This window comes from Taeniopygia guttata, chromosome 5 (genome assembly GCF_048771995.1).
Source record: "Taeniopygia guttata chromosome 5, bTaeGut7.mat, whole genome shotgun sequence".
Lineage (NCBI taxonomy): Eukaryota > Metazoa > Chordata > Aves > Passeriformes > Estrildidae > Taeniopygia > Taeniopygia guttata.
In genome coordinates this window covers 45,784,837-45,804,475 of record NC_133030.1, presented here as the reverse complement: position 1 = coordinate 45,804,475, position 19,639 = coordinate 45,784,837, and the positions used below count along the sequence as shown (strand labels likewise).

Sequence of the window (19,639 nt, the reverse complement as noted above, 5' to 3'; positions counted from 1 at the left end):
ACATTAATTTTGTATCTTAAATTTAGATACAGTTCTTAGAGTGTACATATTTAACCTGACAAGATTTTCATTCCAACTATATCAATTGAAACAGCCTATATTGAATTATTGTGAGGAAAATGTCAAACTAGTCACCCACTGCTGATGCTGATGTCACTCAGGCAGTACTACAAATTGGCTGAAGCATGAAATTTCATGTCCCAGATCTGTGCCAAATCTTACCTGGACCTGGTCTCAGATCAGAATTTTCATCCTGAACATGAGACTGTGTTTCTGTATTCATGAGGTAAAGATCTCAGTGCTAAGGGATAACCTCAAGGTCTCTTTACCCTACTAACCTGAAGAGCCAAGGCAGGGGGTGAGACACTGGCACCTGTGTCCTGCTGTTTTTCACAAGTTCTGCATGGTTATATTTCATGTGAACTTGGAGAATCCTGGGACACTCCTGAACACCAGGAACTGTTTTCACAAAAAGTGCAGATGAGGCAAGTGTGTCCAGGAGGCTGGTACCTGTGACACACATTCCTAGAGGTGACCTAAACCAAGACCTGGAACATTTAATCGACTCCCATAGACACAGCCTATGTGATACAAATTTGGTCCAGTTCATCAGGGCATTTCTAGCATATTACCAAGGGTGAGTTGAACAGAGCTAATGCCAGATTTCTGATTTTATGCCAGTTTTCTAACAGCTGGGAGAGGATATACAATACCTAATCCCATACAGGCTTTAAGTGAAAATGTTCTTAAAAAATGTTTGAAATGCAATCAAAAAAGCCAACTTGTACCAGTTAATGTTGTCTTACATGGAAAGATCATTCCTTATCCAGTAACAAATATCCTAAATTGAGGGGACTGTTTTATTTTGTTTTGTAAACTCATAGCCTGAAAACCTTTTTCCAAGTGAATATTTTGTGAACATAAATTCTGTGTTTTGTTTGTTCTCTTCCAGTCCTATTTCCAGGCTTTGTCCTGCAATCCAAAGAAGAATTTTTCAGCAGGAAAGATGAATGACCTGTGGAAATTATAACGTATTTTAACTTGTACAGTTAAAAAAACAAATTGTGGCAAACCAGGGTAATATGAATATTTTTATAAACAGAACTATTCTATACATAAAGATCGATTCTAAATTCATCACTATTCAGAAAACCAATTCATATATAATATAGACAGGTTTTGTTTATATTTTCCTATTCCAATTTACCCTCAAATAAATAACCCTCAAATAATAAATGTATTAATCTAGAGACCTTGAGGAGAGACTCCCCACCACTTCAAATTATAGTCACTGTGTCTTTTAGTCTCTAAATATATATTTTATTATAACATTCTAATAATAAACTAAAAGATAAATAATTATTTCAGCTGAGAAAAGCCAGCACTATTAAGCATTAAAAGTAAGTGAAAGTTCCCTCTTCTTCACCTCTGTCTTAAAAAAAAAAATGTTCTTTCATCAAACTTGGAAGAGCATCCAGGGTTAAACCAGAATGTATCCTGAGGAAGCAAGTGGGTTTCATCTGAGCACTTACCCCGCTTTTCATGCAAAGTTCTATATGGGCCATTCACACTCTACTTTGAAGGTACCAATATGATAAATATCACTGAGAAACCTCACATCTTTTGAGTTATTCTTGTTTCATGAATTCATGGGTCTCAGAGGTATGACTAATAGCCAAACATGCAAAGAATTCTTCAGGTGACTGTGGCTGCTAACTTTATGTTTAGAAGTTGGCAATGCTTCTCTTGAACCTACTGATAAAGATGCTGAAATGTCAAAGAGAAAGGATAAGCCAGATTTAGTATAATAATTATGATTTCAAATTATATTAACTCATCATTCAATATGTCTTCATTCAAGACAAAATATCTTTTATCTTGTTAGATTAAAATCCACACTGCAACAAATATTAATAACCTAAATGTAACATTTTTACCTGAAATTAAATTAATCACAGAAGACATAAGTACATAGAAATTATTAGAAGTCTTTATATAGGAAAACGTTACCATAGAACCCCTATTGTAAGGTGCAGTAAAGATGAGAAGTACTTGCCAGTACGTTTGGGCCTGTGAATAATAGTTGGACAAATTAATGTGTCAATTTCTACAAGAATCTCTTTGCTCTTTCTGCTGCTTCTCAGCTAGGGCAATGACCATGCTGGGCCTCTGGTGCTTGTTGACAGAAGTGTCAGTGTTCCATGAAAAGGTACAATTGCCATAGATGGTGATACACTGAAAAGATTTTAAGAGATGCAGTATAGCAGATGAGAGTAGAGAAAAAATATTCATAATTTCTGGTGTGTTTGTTCATGAGAATGGTTTGTGCTCTTAGTTAAGTAGGAATATATTTACCAGAGGTATAAATATCTAGATTTTTGCACCTAGTATAAATAACTAGATTTGACTATGGGAGAGATGAGTATGACTAAGGATGGGATAACTAGCTACTAAGATTTAAAAAAAAAACAAAAACAAAGAGTCACTGAAAACTAAAATGCAACATAACAAATCTTAAGAGTTACTCATAACAAATCTAAAGAGATATTAAATGGACAAACTTTGCTATTATTCTGCCTCGTAGATGCATTTCACATTTGCATGCAACTTTATTTTCACCTTGCTTAGTTGGGAAATGCAAAAACTGTATTGAAGAGAAAAATAAAACATAAAATTAAAAAAAAATTAATAACTGTTTATTCAAAAGCTGAGAGAAAACAGAAATGATGGATCTGTTGCCTCTTCTGTATTCTTACTGATTTCCTTTAATTTGTATGTAAAGAAAATAAATAATTTATAATTTAATTGTTGTACCTCAGAAAGAAATAACACAATGAAAATCATTATTCTGTCTAGCATGTTTTCAAGTTCCTTCTTCCCTCTACTTCTTCACCTTTTAAGCATCTAATTACTGTCATGTTCAGTATGAGTTGCATTGTTATTGTGATTCCTCTGTGTTTTCAAAAATGTGTGAAAGCACATGAGGGGCAAAAGTATCTGTGAACATGTCATTCCAGTTGATAACCTTTCAAAGGGAAAGCTGCATGTGGGGGAAGTATTTTTTCTGTTTTACCTCTGAGTGCTTGCACTAAAAATTGACACAACCTCACTGAGTCAATTTTCCTTGTAAAAACCTCTCAACGGAGTCTCAATTATGCTCTTTTGGCTAATATTTACTTGCTCCTCACCGCCATTTGAAACACTGGTAATGCATCTGTCTGCTGTAAGCAGACCTTTGTACACTTTATATTTATAGTTTTTTGCTGTGATTTTAGAATTTAAACAGAAGATGATATGCCCTGTTACTGAGGCTTTGATAGTGAGAAGATCTTTAGCTGCTTTTCCAAGGAATTCTGGACAGAAAAAATAAAGCAGTGTCATAATCAATATTCTTGATTGAAGACTGACTAGACCTTTGGCCTTCTGTCATAGTCTGCTCCTTTGCTTATCCCAGTGTAAAACCCTCCTTTCACAGCAGGGCCATGTTGAAGAAGCACTAAAGACCACACTGGGATGTGTACACTTTACTGCAGCAGCAGGCTATTTGGAGGCTGTCTCTCTGAAGCCACAATAAAAGCAATGGATAGGAGGAAGAGGTAAGTAGAGGTGAGGAGGAGATAACTGGGTCCAAAGATCTAATGAAGTCTCAGTCCTTTAAACTAGCTGAAATAATTTGTTTCTGGAAGAAGAAATCTGCCACTGCTTCTGAGTCAGACAGAAATTCCATCAGTAGCTGGAGAGGATTCCAGCCTGTTTTATCTCTGAGGTAGAGATTTGCTGTCCCTGTAATTTTGCCACTCTGTGTTACTGTCTGCTTTGTCAGTGATAATACTGACCTTGAATTTAAGCTTACACTTCTTGAGGCAGAATGGACAACTCAGGCTGCTCAGTCCTAAAAATTGCTCAGTCCTATTCTTCTATTGCAGATACAGTAACATGTAGCTGCTCTCAGGATTTTTGATGACTTCCCACTTGCAGGCACAACCAAGGACTGCAAAGGCATGAAAGACCCTGAGGGGAGTAGAGAGAGTTACAAGGACATTTTCTATCTCGATTCATTCATAACTTAAAACAAGCTCATATAACAATCCATGGATTTTGAAATAACCTTGTTACAAATTCATTCCTCATGTATTTTAATTCATTTTAGTAGTTATTAGAACAGTAATTATAAATATTCCTCTTTTCTGTTTCATTTAATATTCATTGATTTTATTGGGTTTTTTTTTAAAGCATTTTCCATGGAATATGTTTAACTGCTTTTTATGCTAATCAAGCTGGACCAAAGGTGAAAAACAGGAAGCAAAAACCTCTCTTAATTTCTTGCAGTAAAATTAAAGAAATGCAGGAAGGTAGACATCCTAATAAATAGTCTATGGAAAATAATAACATTCTATTGCCGATCTACATGATAACAAGGTTCTGATATCTTAATTTCGTGAAGAAAAACTTAAATCTCTAACTCATTAAATTACATCTATGATTTCAAACTGTATGTGTCTCTGTCAATAAGTGTGTGTACATCAGTTCTCTTACAACTCTTAATTGTTTCTGGCCAGGAATTCTTCAGAAGAAGTCCACTATTACTGAAAATAACATTGTTGTAATTCCCTCAAGTCAGGCAATGGCCCCTTGGGAAGAATAGCACAGAGTTCTAAAAGGCAGAAAAACAGTCAATATATTAAAAGCCACAATTTTTTTTCAGACATTTTAAATAGAAAAGCTGTGTCTGCACATAACCTATACCTGAAATGATAAGTGAACAAGCCTAGACTTATCTGAAGATTTTGGTAATGTCTTGAAGCATGTCTGCATAACACCACAAGACTTTTCTGTCAACTCTCCACCAAATCTTTTATTGCCAAAAGAAATAGTGAAAAATTGTACAACTATGTTTTCATAATTAATAGATTTTATTTCCCTCCAAAGATAAAATATCTTGAAGTTTTCCATGTGATGACTGATATTATGGTCTATAAAACAGAACTTGGCGTCTAAGTTAAAAGTGGTATCAAATTAAGAAAAATATGTAAAGCACAATAGAAAACAAAATGGATGAAAACTGTTGCTCATCTTCCTTAGAAAATAAACAACCAAACTGACTAGGTCAATCAGCATCTGAGAATAAGAGAATGGAACACTTTCTAGGTGCTGCACCATCTGAAAGCTGCTATCAGTAGTAAATGCTAACATCTCTTGGCAAGAATAACTTGCAACTTTGAAGCCATATAAATATGAAATTTGGATAAATGAGAATATGCAGAACTGTGCTAAGAAAGCCAAGGTAAATATCAGCTCCCCAACAACACTTCCAGGAAAAGGAGTAATAAATCTGTCTAAAACAAAGGACAAAAAAGAGGTAAAAAGCTGCATCACAAGACACAAGAGGGGATATGTGAGTAATATGACTAGAAACAGAAACAGCTGCTGTAAAAACATAGTAAAATACTTTATCAACTCAACAAGATCCTAAGTGGTTAATTTACATTAGCTAAAGGATATACTAGCAAAAAAAAATTAGAAACTCTACAAAAGACTACCATGACATAAATTTGTATACTTTTCTAAGCTTACTCTTCATTTTCATATGAAGTCCAAGTTTCTTGCCTTCACTTTCAAAGCTCTGTTCATAGCATAACCTCCTCTTGTTTCAGACTTTTAATCTATAAATACTCTGAAATTTCTCCAGTCAACCTCTCTTGTCTACACATGAGACAATTGAAAAAAACCCACCTTTATCTCAGCCCCATCCTTTACTCAAATATGGAGGAGTTCTGTGCAAGTGCTGTGAAAAAGAATTTTTCTTTTCCTCCTTATTGCCCAAGATGGGATTAAGCTCTATCAACAAAAATCTTTACAGACAGTAAACTACTTTTTCTTAAACACCTTTGATATTATCTTATTAAAAAACATTTATGTAATCACAAAAATTCCTTATTTACTTTACTACTTTGTGCCACAGGTAGAAAATGTACCATTCTTTTTTCTTTAGACTTTCTTTGCCCCTGAAGATTTTTCATTATTAACTGTTTTTTAAAAAAGTTAAAATATATTTTCAATCTTTCTACAAGTGTCATGTTTGCTAAATTTATCAATTTTTGTTGTTTTTATCCATATTAGCTCAGGCCAATGCACATCTTCTTGTAACGTAAGTCCCAAAAGTGGACATGATAACAATGTTCAACATTTTGGTTCTTACTTCTATTTTCTTGTTCTGCAGGGTTTTGTGGAGGTTTTTTGTTTGTTTTGTTGGTTTTTTTTTTTCTTTTTTATCCTCTTCCTTCCCCCTCCCCAAATTCTCAGTGAAGTTTACCTGCTTTGCAAGAGCACAGGCTTTCTGATTCTTTCTCAACTCATAGCCTAGTTCATAATGTAATTAACTGAAGAATTTCATTGGCTTTCTAATTACCTATTCCTTGAAAACTATTACCTCTGAACTTGATTTTTTTTTCAACCATTTTCAAACTGTTTTAATAAATATAGATTGGATTCTAATTCCACTCTTCATTGTTCTTACACTTGCTCACAGTTTCTTATCTGCAAAGGCAATAAGACTATTCATCATTTAATTCTTCATTGAAAATAGTGAATTCATCTAGACCCAGTGCTGACCTGGTATAGTATCCTATACATAACCGCTCTGGAATGAAATAACTTTTTACTCCTGCTTCTTTATTGTTGATTTGGCTACAGCTACATTATAGGCACCACATGGCTTATTAACAACAATAAACTAATATTAGATAGATTTTTCTGACAATAGAGACCAAAATAAGAGGTCAGAAAAACAAAGATGAAAATATTACCCAATAGTCTGCTTAACAGGATGGAAGTATGAAAATAAAGGAGGAATCCAATAAAATTTCACAGTTCTGATTTCAAATGTTAAATTAGAAAAAATATGAAGCAAGTGTATTCTCACACCCAGAATAACACGTATGCTGATAGGAATGTACAGAAAGAAATAAAATCAGAAAGCTGATATGAGCAGTTTAAGTAAAATCTGTGTAAGTACTTCAAGTCCTTTTACTTTCCTTCTCAAATAAATAAATTCAGCCTTATTGTATATTTCTGAAAGCTACAAGTTTTTCAAAGGTATGTAGATAGATGTCTAAATGGCTATGAAAATAGATACCTCCTAGAAAAGAGATACTAAAAGACATGAGATAATTACAGCTGCTGAGATATGTCAAAGAGTTTTTCAATACTTCTCTTTACTGTTATCCAGCATAAGAGATTGAAATATTTTGACTGTGTGTTTAAAGTAAATGTATGGAATCTGTTATAACAGGTGCAATTTTGGGCATCTGGAGGAAGAAACATAACTGCCATTTTAAAGTCTTTATTGTAACTCAGTTTTGTGTGGCTTAATGGCATATAGATATGCTATCTATACTCAGCTAGAAACAAACACAGCGGAATTTTGTTGGGAGCAGAAGAAACTTCCAAAAGAACAAAAGAAGAAACAAGCCTGAATTTTTCCCTTCCCAGCTGGGTCTTGCCAAGGGGCTGCCTTTGATCCTCCCATGAGCTTACAGCTCAGAACAATGAGCTCTTGTGTCTCACAAGGAAAGAAGGTGAAATTCCTCACTGTAACCACATGCCATCAGAGAAATGTAGGATGTAGTAGTAAGGTACTAACAGTCAAAGGGATGTTGAAACTGCTTCTCCTCTTTCTAATAAATTTATGGATTTTTTTTTTTTTGTCCTAGTTCAGCCTCTGTGTTTTCAGCTTTTTCAAATATACCCTACATATTGAATTAGAAGGTTGAACTGAACTAACTGCTGTGCATATTCTGGTTTAGCACTATACTAAAACATCTGTTTCTGTGGTTTAACTCTGCTTTGCCTAATAGGATCTCTTAATCATACTATTTGCTTTTTAAAGGTTTCTTATCAACAATAGGTTTTCACTCAGGACTCTCAGAACAATTCTGTCACACATCCACAGCAGCTGGTCAGATTACTCCAGGCAAGCTTTGCTCTTTGTAACTGTGTCTGGATTGCATTGCAATGGGCTTCACCATCCAGCTGGAATTAAATTAACTGTTGAGGTAATACTTGCATTATGGCATTGCATGATTGGCAGCTCACTTCTACAGCATAACACTTTGAAGCAATTCAGCTTTAGTAAAATTATTTTCCTCTTCAAAAGTGTTTTAGGCATTATTTCAAATGCCCCTTTTCTTAGTTAGACGTCTCTGGGTCCTAAGACTCTGTATATTGAAGTTTGTTTCCATTTGCCCTCTTGAAAGTAGGATTTGATTATATTCTCCATATAATTTATAAAATTTCTTGTGAACTAAGTGCACTTAATTTTACCTTTCCCATAGTTTCCTGACATTGTATATTATAAAGTGAAACTGGCAAGAGTTGTTTTTCATCTGTTATGTCTTTTGTCTGGACTTTCTTATTTTAATTATGCACATTTTCTCTAAGCACTGCTTTGAGCATTTTTCTGGACTTTTCAGCCATATTTGCTGTTTAAAGACATTTCTGTGGAGTTTCTTTCCAATCCACCTTGAAGATTTTAATCACATGTCCCACAAATAAGTCTGTCTCTAGTTAGCAAGTCTGATTGCAGTGCTGTGTGTGGATGCCAGAGTTCCCAGCTGCATAATGGTAATATTGGTTTAGGATGTAAAAACATGTTATCATATTCCAATTTCATTCATTAGTAGGTCATAATCCTCAGGAATTTTTATCTGCTATTCCAGTGTTTCAGGCACTGTCCTTAGTCACAGCATCTCACTCAGTTACACATTCTTTTCCCTTCCCAATGAGGTTTTAAGGAATTATTTTCATTTTCTTTTATTTTTTAATGGCCACCTTTTCACACATGATCAGTTTTAACTTTGCACTGACAGGTTTTTATTTGGAAACATAGTAGTCATGGTTTATGTTTGTGCTGACCATTCTGATTTCAGTCATACTTTGTATGTGACTTGGCTCTCACAGACATAAAAAAAACATACACTTTTCCCAGACCTATCCTGTTTTTTCAGGTGAATTATGGTTTCTCTATGAACATTTGCAGATGGGAACCTCCTACCCAGATATTGGACATTCAGAAATCCTGCTCTCAGAGATGTCTGGCAAAAATTGTATTCTATGTACACTCTACAACTACATGTCTATGTACAGTAAATTCAGTATAATTCAGGAATAAACAGAAAAACTGTGCTGTGTGTATTCTCTGGGTGTTTTCTGACACCTCCTGGAAGAAGAAAATATTCTTCTCCTTTCCACCTCCTTTCAAGGGCTGGTAAAGTTATTTCTCATATTCTCCTCAACTATTCTGAATATAGAGCAAATTCTATTCAAAATGGAAGTGTTGGTATTGAATAACTCTATGATGAAAACACACTTATGTTTTACAAAAAAAGTTATCCTTTATTAAGACAAGTATTTAAAAAGGTAAATAACTGAAACTGTAATCAACACTTTTTCTTGGTTTCTCAGGCTTCTCGAAGTTCTTCCTTGTGCAAGCTGGGATTTTGCAAAATTTCAGTGTATGCTGCTACTTGAAAGTAATTATTTGTTTTATTTTAATATGTTTAAAACAGTTGTAAGTCAAATAGTTGTACTGTATAAGCCTTGATTTATTAAAATACTTTTTAATCAGCCAGCTGTATTTGTATATATGTGTGTTTGCATATATGGTGGTTTTCAGTAATCTTAAATCTGAGAAGAATTAGAGAAAAAAAACTAAAAAGTAAAAACTTGCATTTGGCTGAGATCTATAAAATAAATTACTTTCAAGGAAGTGTCAATCAAATACTTAAAAATCCCTGATTCCTTAGGCACATCATCTCATTAAGTTTATTTGTAGGATGATAGCTTTGAAGTGGCCCTAGTTATTTAAGGTATTTCTAGTGCCTCTGGCTCTATTCTGTCAGCTCTGTCATTTCACAGTCTGCCTCGAACTCTAATACAAGATAATCAATGAAACTAAAGACCTCTTAGGAGCAAATGGCTAGACAAGAAAACAATCCCTTGTTTTGGCTTGCTGTTATAAACTGTTGTGCTCTACAATACAGCAAATCAGTCCCCCACTGCGAGTTAGAGGCTTTGTTAAAATAAATTCCTCTATGATGTGAATGTTATTTCAAGCAGAACATACAGACATATATGAAATTACAGACTTGAAGATAAGAAGCTCACTAGGAGAAAATACATGTCTCAGCTTAGCCTGATTTCAAGATAGCACCTTGGACATTTAGGATTAGATTTAAAGAGGAATTGTGCTCCAAACCTGGACCCTGCTTAAATGATTAGGTAGGAGGTATAAACTTATAAGTTTTGTTCAAGGTCAGTAGAATCAGTAGTTATATTTTTTCTTAAAATATCTGCAATGAACACTGAAGTTGACTTTAAAGACTGCATAAATTTTCTCCAGAAACAATAATACTGAAGGATAAAAAAAAAAAAAAAACTAAACTAAATAAAACAAAACAAAAAAAACAACGAAAAATCACACACAAAAAAAAAATCTACAAAAAAATCCCAGCCCATTACTTTTCTTGGAACAGATGTTGTAAATTTTTGTTGCTTTTTTTGATATTAACATATTCGTGCAAATGCTAACAAAATTATTAGCACTGAAAACTTCTCAGGCATTTCTTTTGACATGCACTTATTTGCTGCATATACTATGAACGGATCTCATTACTTGATTTCAAATAAAAATTTGGCTCAGCCTATGGGTTGCTTATCTTTAAGTACAGTTGTGCCAGCAATGTGAACTCTGAGAAAAAATTTTAGAAAGAAAGAGAAAGATAGATTTGTTTTCTTCCTAATAGAGTAATATTTCTTTGCAATGAGAGGTTACAGTTATATAGCACTTTTAATTTCTAAGAAATCTTTTGTGCTTGAAAAACTGTGTGCATGTATGAATCATTTCACAGAAAATTTTCACCCAACACTGAAATTAAATCTACATGGCAGGTGCTTCAACAGTATGGCATAATAATTTTGGAAAGGAAGAAGGAAGGAGAATGCTAAAATAAAGCTTTACAAAGAAAGAATGTGCCCAGCCATTCAAACTGGAATATAAAGATGGTTGACCTGTTTTTAGTTAAAGCTTTCCTTGTGAAGAAGTCACATGAAAAGATACCAAATAATTTTGATGAAAAGCATTCAAGCTATATATTTTAAGCTTTCCATCTAATCAGTCAAGCTGGTTCTTTTGGCACTTAACACTAAAAGAGGTAATATATATAGAGAGATAAAATTTATAAGCAGATAAAAACAAATGATTGTGAAGTACCCTGTCAGTTATTTGAAATGAGAAATTTGCCAACAGCATTTTAAGAAGAGATACATCTCCTCAGGTTTTCTGTGTATAGATCTCATGGTCAAATACTATGGCATAAATTTCTGACAGCCTGATCAAAATAGATTTTTCTTGGCATTTTCTATATCTGAAGCAAAAGAAAAACCATAAACAAGCCTTTAAGATTACACTGCTTCTCATCATGGTATTCAGCAAAGATGCAGAATCTTTGTTTGAGCTGTCACCAGGACATTCCTACTGCCAGAGCCTCATCTGCTGAACATGTGGATGCCAATGGCAGGGCTCCTACTCTCTCTCTGGCTCCAGGACAGCATCCCCTCAGGAAATCAGCAGAGTTTCTCTTTCATTTGCTGCGTGTTTGCTACTGAGTAAATAAACATACATTGATCAGTCAATAGAGAATATCTCCTTTTCAAGCATTAATTCTCATGATACACCTAAGACTGTAGCCAGTATTTAATATAGTGATTCCACACAGAAACAACAGCAGACACATAAAAGTGAAATTAGGCTGGAAATAGAGCACTTGCCACTGAGAACAAAATCTAAGAATGCTGTTTAGTTACAATTCCCTGTTGTAGCTAGCAGGCAAATTTCTTATTAAAACTACGTAAACCTGAAGTAACTTGATTTAAACATTTTCAGGACAATTCTATCCCAGTGAAAGCTGCTTAAATGTTAACTTGTTAAATTCCATTAAAGTTTCACTATATTACATTTTACATAGGTCAATTTAAATAATCTTTTTTTTAAAGAATGCTATGACTGTGCATACCACAGCACAATCAATAAAACATATCTTTTTTGCTTAAGACATACAAATAATTTATAATAGTAGCTGGCAATACAACTTCTGCAAAGCAGGAATCTTGATATTATTTTAGTTAAAGAAAAATATTTACATCATTTTTGTTTCTTTTCTGTAAATTCTTAGTCTTCTTTTAGTGGCAGAAAAAACAACAACAACAACAACAACAAAAAGATGCCATTACTGGAAATTTCTGTCTTACTGTGTAAAGCTACCTGTCTGAAAATAGACCAGGAAAAGTTTATAATACTGGTCTGGTAAACTAAAGATGCCAGTTGTTAATATGTATGATCAAGATAGATTATACAATAATAAAAATAGTTTGTACTTTGCAATTAGATTAAGCGTATTTGTATTTCAAACACAGATTCAGTTTTCATTGCTGAAGTGGGAACGAGAATTGCAGCAGCAGTTTGAACTTCAAATCTAATGGAAAACATTCACAGCTGACTACACACGCAGCCAGTTATACAAGATGAGCTTCCTAGTAGTGCAGGTAATAATGAGGTTTGGATCTACATGGAAAAAAGATGAGGGTTTCAGGTTGTGCTGTCACCAAAGTGCTTCTGCTCTTGAAGAGACAGAGACAACCTCTTGTAGTGCTGTAGCTGGATCTGTTAACACTAAAGTATCATGATGAGAGTATCCATAATATTTGAGATAGTAGGGACTGATTTCTCCGCCTGAAATCTTTGTTGACCATGAAAAGACTAATCTAATTGGCTGCAAAACATCTGAAAAGCTATTACGAATACACTTGTAACTTAGAGGAGAGAGTTCTACAAAGAGTTACTTAGAGAAAAAGGTCAAAGGTCACAGAATATTCTCCATTGAAAGGGACCCACAAGGATCATTGAGTCCAGCTCCTAGGTGAATGGTTGCGGGATCTAACCCACAGCCTTGGTCTTATTTGGACCATGCTATAACCAACCTAGCTAATCTCATTACATATCAGTATTTTTGATTAGACTCAAGTAAAACATTTTCCAAGGATGATTAAACAATTTTAAAATCCTTTTTCTCTCGGAAAGAGTTGGGAAAATTATGTCTTCAGGTTCTTGTTATTCTGTTCTGTGGTTTACTGGCAAGCCTTTTGCTATCATAAGAGTATTTAGATAAAATGCTCTTTCCTGATTGTTTGTTCAGGTAAATCAATGCAGTCTATAACTCATATTTTGACTCCACATGAAAAAAAAAAAAAATGTGCTTTGAAATACAGGTCATTATACTAATCTGAGGCATAAAGATAAATGTGCTAGTCTGTTATGTTACAGTTTGTCCTTCTGTAGCATGTTTTAATATTCCATGTTATAAATTCGTTCTATGTACCCCAATTAGCTTCCCTAATGGTTCAGTCCTGAGTTGTTTACCACAGTTTTCCCCACCAAAATGTATGTCAATCCACATGTCAATCCACATGTCAGTGTACATGTACACCTCCTTTGTCTCACCCCTGTCTGTCAAAGATAGCACACTACTTTGGTTCTGGAGAGTTCCCTGTCTTTCATCCCTTCCTTGGAGCAGAATTGGGTTGTGAGGTTTGCTCCCTCCCCGTGTTGGTTTCTATTGGGGAGCCCTTACCCTGCACCCCTCCCCTAATGCCCTCCTATTGCTCAAAGGTTGTGTCCTCCCCGTGTTCCCCCATCCCTTAAAAGCAGCTCCTTCAGGTTCAGATGTGTCACTTGCTCTGCCCCCCTTTGGGATTAAATCTCTGGAGACTCAGACAAGTGTCCTTCCCTTATTCCCGTGCCTCAGTTTCCCCGTGCTCTGTGCCCTGCTGCGCTCCCCACGCTGCAGCGATCACCGCACCCGCACCAGGCTGGGCACAGACTCGGCAGCCGCTCACGTGTGACCCTGCGGCCACAGCGGGACAGCGGCCGGGAACCTCCATCCTGTGGCTGCTGAAAGCCAGGAACAGATAAAGTGGAAGGGGAAATAAAAGGAAATATTCCTCTACAAGATTCTGAGATTGGTCTCTATTGAAGCATATTGAAGCAAGACTCTTTAGAACTTAATCTCTCAATCAAGTATACGTGAAATTGGAGAAAGTCCAGCTGACCTACATCATGCAGCAGATAGGTGCCTTTCTTGGAAAATGGAGACTAGATTAATGTGTGTCCATAGCAGGTTTTTGATCTATCTTAAGAAGGTGTGTAAATACCATTAAAATAAGTCTCCTGGCAGATGACGTGTCACTCACACATAATCATTTTCAGTGACACTCTCAGAAAAACGTCACCAAGAAATATTATTTTGTAAATCAAATTGTGTTAAACTTTCTGCTCACATTCAAGTGACATAAATAGAACTATGGGATTTACATAATCCCACTAATTTGCACAATTAAGCCTCATTTTTGATTCTTTTAAACTTTTTAAGCAACTCAAATTTCTGACATTTACAGAAAAATGGTGATTTGTTAGGTATAAGGCAGAGAGGTGCAGTGGAATCCACTTCACTGTGTGAGCCAGTGCACTGGTGTTCTACCCTTGAGTGTTCCGGGTATATATCACTGAAGGCCTCACCAAATGCCACAAAACAATCAGAGAGTTATACTTAAATCTTTGCCAATGAAATGGATAAGATAAAATCATCCTCAAGAAGATACTGCGTGATAATAAGTAACATTTAGTAGTATTTAATCTTGTACCTTGTTTTTCTTTTTAAAATCCATGCAAAAATTAAATCCATAATTTTCTGAAGATTCAAATGTATATTATAATCGTACATAACAAAGAGGTCTGCTAGAATTTGTCAAATTTTCCAGGAAGCAAATTCTCTGCTATCTATCCATCTAGTGCACAGTACATTGGGTAAGACATTACCCCCTTATTATTATCCAAGCCCCAAAAAAAGAAATGTTACATGAACAGTAGAAGCATCTCCTAGTGAAATGGGAAAAGCAAGGCCTTCCAAAAAATTTATATCTGGATTGCCTCTTTGCAGTGGCATTATGAAATATGGACAGGTATCATTCTGTGTGAAAAAAAACATGCTTCTTCCTTTCCAAGTGCCCTCATCATACCCAGACACTTAACTGTATTGTGTGATAAGAGAGGCTGACAAAGTTCCTGAAGTCAGGACTGTTCTGGTCACATGCTGAAGGAGATTTTCCTATTTCACTGTTTCATTGCTTCTGAAGAAAAATTAATCAGAGTGATAGCATAGAATAGCAAGCATCAAGTTTACAAAGGACTTCAGAAATAAAGCTTAACCAAATGAAACTTCAGGTCACTCTAGGCAGTTAATCAATCTGACTCCTAATAAAAATCCTGTTAAGTATTTGTTCAACTCTTTTCACAGCCCGTCTGTCATCACGACCCATGTACATTTATGCACGTATGTTTTCACTCATCATGATGCTCACAGGAAGAGTGATCCACTCCCACTGAAATCACTGGTAAGAACTCTCACTGATTTCCACTGGATAAGGCCCAATCCCCACACTTGAAGTCCTACACTGTAATCGCACACAGCAAATGTTAAACACTTACACGTGGAAGCAGTTGCATTGAAATTAACTATAGTAGTCAACATGGGATGCTGCTCAAAACAAAAGACATCTCCAAGATCTCTTTAAAAAAGTCACAGAACAGAAGGTATATGATGTAATTTATAAGATACAATCATCACTTAATATGGAAATATCAGAGTACAAAACACAGGTTTGCACTCCCTGAAATTTTTAATTATTGCTGCAGTTAAAAAATTAAATAATAATAAAAAAGAAATAAATACCTTTTCCAAAAGAAAAAATATGCATCTCTTTTGGTTCATGATGCGAAAGAAAAGAAAATGAACTTGTCAAATTAAATCCTGTGAATCATTCTCTCAGATCTGTTTGTTAAACCAAGGCTTTTATAAAACACATTGTTCTATAAGAAGAAATTATTTTTCTGCTTCTTCCCAGATCCATGAAGGTCTTCCATTCAAAATTTCACTTTATTCTTCTGATTAATTACACAAGCCATTGAAGTTCTAACTTTAAAATGTTATTCAAAAGGAACATGCTTTTGAATCAATATCAATCACATTGTTTTATTTTCTCAAGGGAAAAGACAGTGCTCAAAGGAAATTAATCTTATGTTGATACTGATTTGTTTCCCTATTGAATGTGCTTCTGGCATTTCGAAAAACTGTAGTATTGCTCAGTCTGTCTATAATAAATGTTCAAAATAACTTCTGTTTTTTTCATTTGATTGTTTTGTTTCAAGAAAGGTGGAGAGCAGAATGATGTCCTCATAATCACAGGACCGATACTGTAAGTTTTCTGTTGTTTGTCCCTGGCACGCTATTCTTGGTTACCCATATTGCTCTCAGCATTAAAACATAGGATGTCATGGAGTTCTCTAAATGATAAAAAGTGGTAAAGACCAGTCCTGTTGTTTCTGTTTCATATTGTCCTTCCCATATTGCTGCTAAAACCAAGATGTTTCAATGCATCCCTGTTGAGTTGTCCTCCTGTATGGACCTTTATATTGCTAATTCTGAAAATGTGATGTTTGTTATCATATTATATTACTTTTTCAAATACTATAAAATCAATAATGTGAAAAACTAATTTTTATTTTAGCCTTTTCAGAAATAGTTCCTATCCATGGGACAGGGCAAAAGCAAGACAAATTTCTTTTACCCAGCATGTCCACATACTGGTAGTATTGATAAATTGACACATGTACTGCATCCTATGAAAATTATATAGCAATCTGCATTGCATCTCTTAAAAATGAGCAATTGGGAAATACTACAAGCAGTACATTTCAAAGTAAATATTGCTAGCTTTACAAAGAAATCACAGAATCAATTATGTTGGAAAAGACCTCTGAGATCCTTCAGTCCAACTTATGAGCAAACACTACCATTTAAACTAGGCCATAGCACTGGGCACCAAACCCAGTGTTTTGGCACTGAGCACCAAATCCAGTCTTTCTTTAAACATCCCCGGGGATGGTACACCATCACCTCCCTGGGCCTGTTCTAATAATATACTCACCCTTTTTGTGAAGAGCTTCTTCCTCTGTGAAGAACTTCTTCCTAATGGCCAACTTGAACCTGCTCTGGTACAGATTGATGCTATTTCCTCTTGTCCTGTCACTTGTTGCCTAGGAGAAAAAGCCAACCTCCACCTGGCTACAACTTCCTTCCAGGCAGTTGTAGAGAATGATAAGATCCTCTCTGAGCCGCCTTCTCTCAAGGCTAAATTAGCAGCTCCCCCAGCTGCTCCTCATAAGGAATGTACTCCAGAACCTTCATTACTGATGAAATTTTAAGGCTTGGAAAGCCAAAACAATTTCCCCTGTATAAAATGCAAAATCTTGGATCAATAAGTTGACAGATTCCAAGCCAAAGAGCAAAGTTATACTTTTCAGGCAAGAATTCCACAGGTAAGCATGCTGCTCCCAGTTTTGCTTTTTTTTTTTTTCTTTGTTATTGCCATTATTAAATGCTATTTTCTATTAAAAAAAAAAAAAAAAAACCAACCTGTTGACAGGAAAAGCAATACAGCTCAAAGCAAAGCTTATTAAATGGCATAAAAATTCTATACATCACAGTATAGGAGAATTTTTTAAACTTTTGAACTCCAGATTCTTCAAAGCATCGCTCCCCAGAATCTATCAAAGCAATGTGTACAATTGCTGTGAAGAGGGTCTCATCCTTGATGCAGTGTATTTGATATCTTTTTGAAAGAAGAAAGTCAATTTGTTTTACAGAAATCTTTGAAGTTCATTCTAATGAGAAATGCCTCTTCTATTATTTCACTGCTTTTATTCACTGGTTCACTCTTCTTTTATTTTACCGGTTTTAGCCATTATTTTAATGCCTCAAAATTATTCCAAGAAAGCAGTCTTAGCAGTTGGCTGTTTTGCACTTCATCTGTTCCTGCTGTTTATTCCTCCCTTGAAGTCACACTCCTGTGTTAAAAGCACTGAACTTGGCCCCACAGCTATTGGTCCTTATGCAGTAAAACCACACACCACTGATGTCAGATGCAATCAGACTGGAAATCAAATCTGCAAGGGTAATGTAAGAAGTGGAATCACCATCTCTTCAGGACTGTCAATAAAACAAGCAGGGGGGATGCCAAAAGTGGAACTATCATCTATGTCTTCAGGATTGCACAAAATACAATAGCTTAATACCTTAAGTCAAAAACTAGTTTGAACAGCAAGATTTTCACGTGCTTCCATGACCTTATAGTTACACCTATACCAATATTAATACCAATATTGCAGCTGATATTAATAGTAAAAATAGCATATAAAAATTCAGGTAAACTCCCAGTATATCTTGAAGACTCCTCACTCGCTGCTGATAACAGGCTTAATCAATCTTCTTTCCCTTTTCCTTTAGGAGATTTTTGTGTTTAACATAGAGCCAGTAACACAACAACAATCTGACTGATGCAGAGTCCGAGTCTTAATATTGGCTCTTCATCACCAGTGAGTTAGAAACTGTTACAGACAGCTTGTGGGAGAACAAGTGCAGCTCCATGTATTTCCTTCTCTGTCAAATGCACAAGCACTAAAAAGGAAATTTATACAAATTTATACAATAATTTGGGATTTAAATCTTTATATGGCCAACCCATCACAGAAATAAATGAAGAACATTTACTTTATCTTAGACATATTCTGTGCTGTCAGAGGGGCTGACTTCTGTCTCTAACACACCAAAATCTCAGGTATTTGACTTTCTAAGTCTGTTTATTTTGCCCATATTTCTAAGATCATGGGAAGACTGGAAACTGAACTTTGTTAGTTCTCTAGAACTAGAGTCTCATGACTGTGTTCATAACATTTTGATGCCACTATTTTTTAGATTCATTGTTAATATTTGAACCATAGCCATGAAATATCTTTGCAAGAGTGCATCTCATATCAATCTCATGGGTCTCAGGTTTTGGTAAAATAGATTGTCTCTGAACCATTCTCAATTACACAAGAAAAAACAAATAATCAAAAAAAAAATCCTCTTCAATTGCTGTTAATTGCATGGATTAATTGGTGGTGGTCATAACTTAATTACAACTGATGTATCCATCTCACAATATTTTTTTGAGATGTGCAAATTTTTCACATGAAATTTATTTCATTAGGTTATTTTTCAGCTTGTGGATTTTTCCTTTCTTCAAACTTGAGTCATTCCAATGTGTTTTGTCTGGTCAAATCGTAAATATGAACCCAAGGACTTTCTGTGCTGCGATAACTTGCTTGTATTTTCCTGTGAGATATCTGTAAGTCAAGAACAACCAAACATGGGTTGAAGAAAGAGTATCTTTCAAAAGAATTTTGAATATGAATGGGATATTTGATTTTAAAAAGTGACTCAGTTAAACAAGAACATTGAGAATCTTGACCAAAACATGTCTCCTTAAAGATTGTTCTAAGTGTTCTGTTTTCCATACTTTAATTTTTCATGTGTCACTTTGCTTTGTTACTTCAAAAGATAAAGATTTCATTTCCTTGACATTCTACTGTTAGTTGACTTTATTGTCACCATAGGCCAGTGAAAATTTTTCTAAGTCTATCCTGCTC

The 19,639-nt window shown here is 35.0% G+C and overlaps 1 long non-coding RNA gene across 2 annotated transcripts in view; it reads left to right on the top strand.

Annotated features, from left to right (window-relative positions):
* Positions 1–19,639, top strand: part of LOC140684320 (uncharacterized) — a 51,130-nt gene that overhangs the window by 10,078 nt on the left and 21,413 nt on the right. The window contains exons 2-3 of one of the 2 annotated variants that reach the window (XR_012056450.1): positions 15,408–15,504; positions 16,319–16,365. This is a non-coding gene — a long non-coding RNA (uncharacterized lncRNA). Of the gene's footprint in view, positions 1–952; positions 2,920–15,407; positions 15,505–16,318; positions 16,366–19,639 lie in introns of those variants that run through there. The other variant, XR_012056449.1, reaches the window with a different exon arrangement.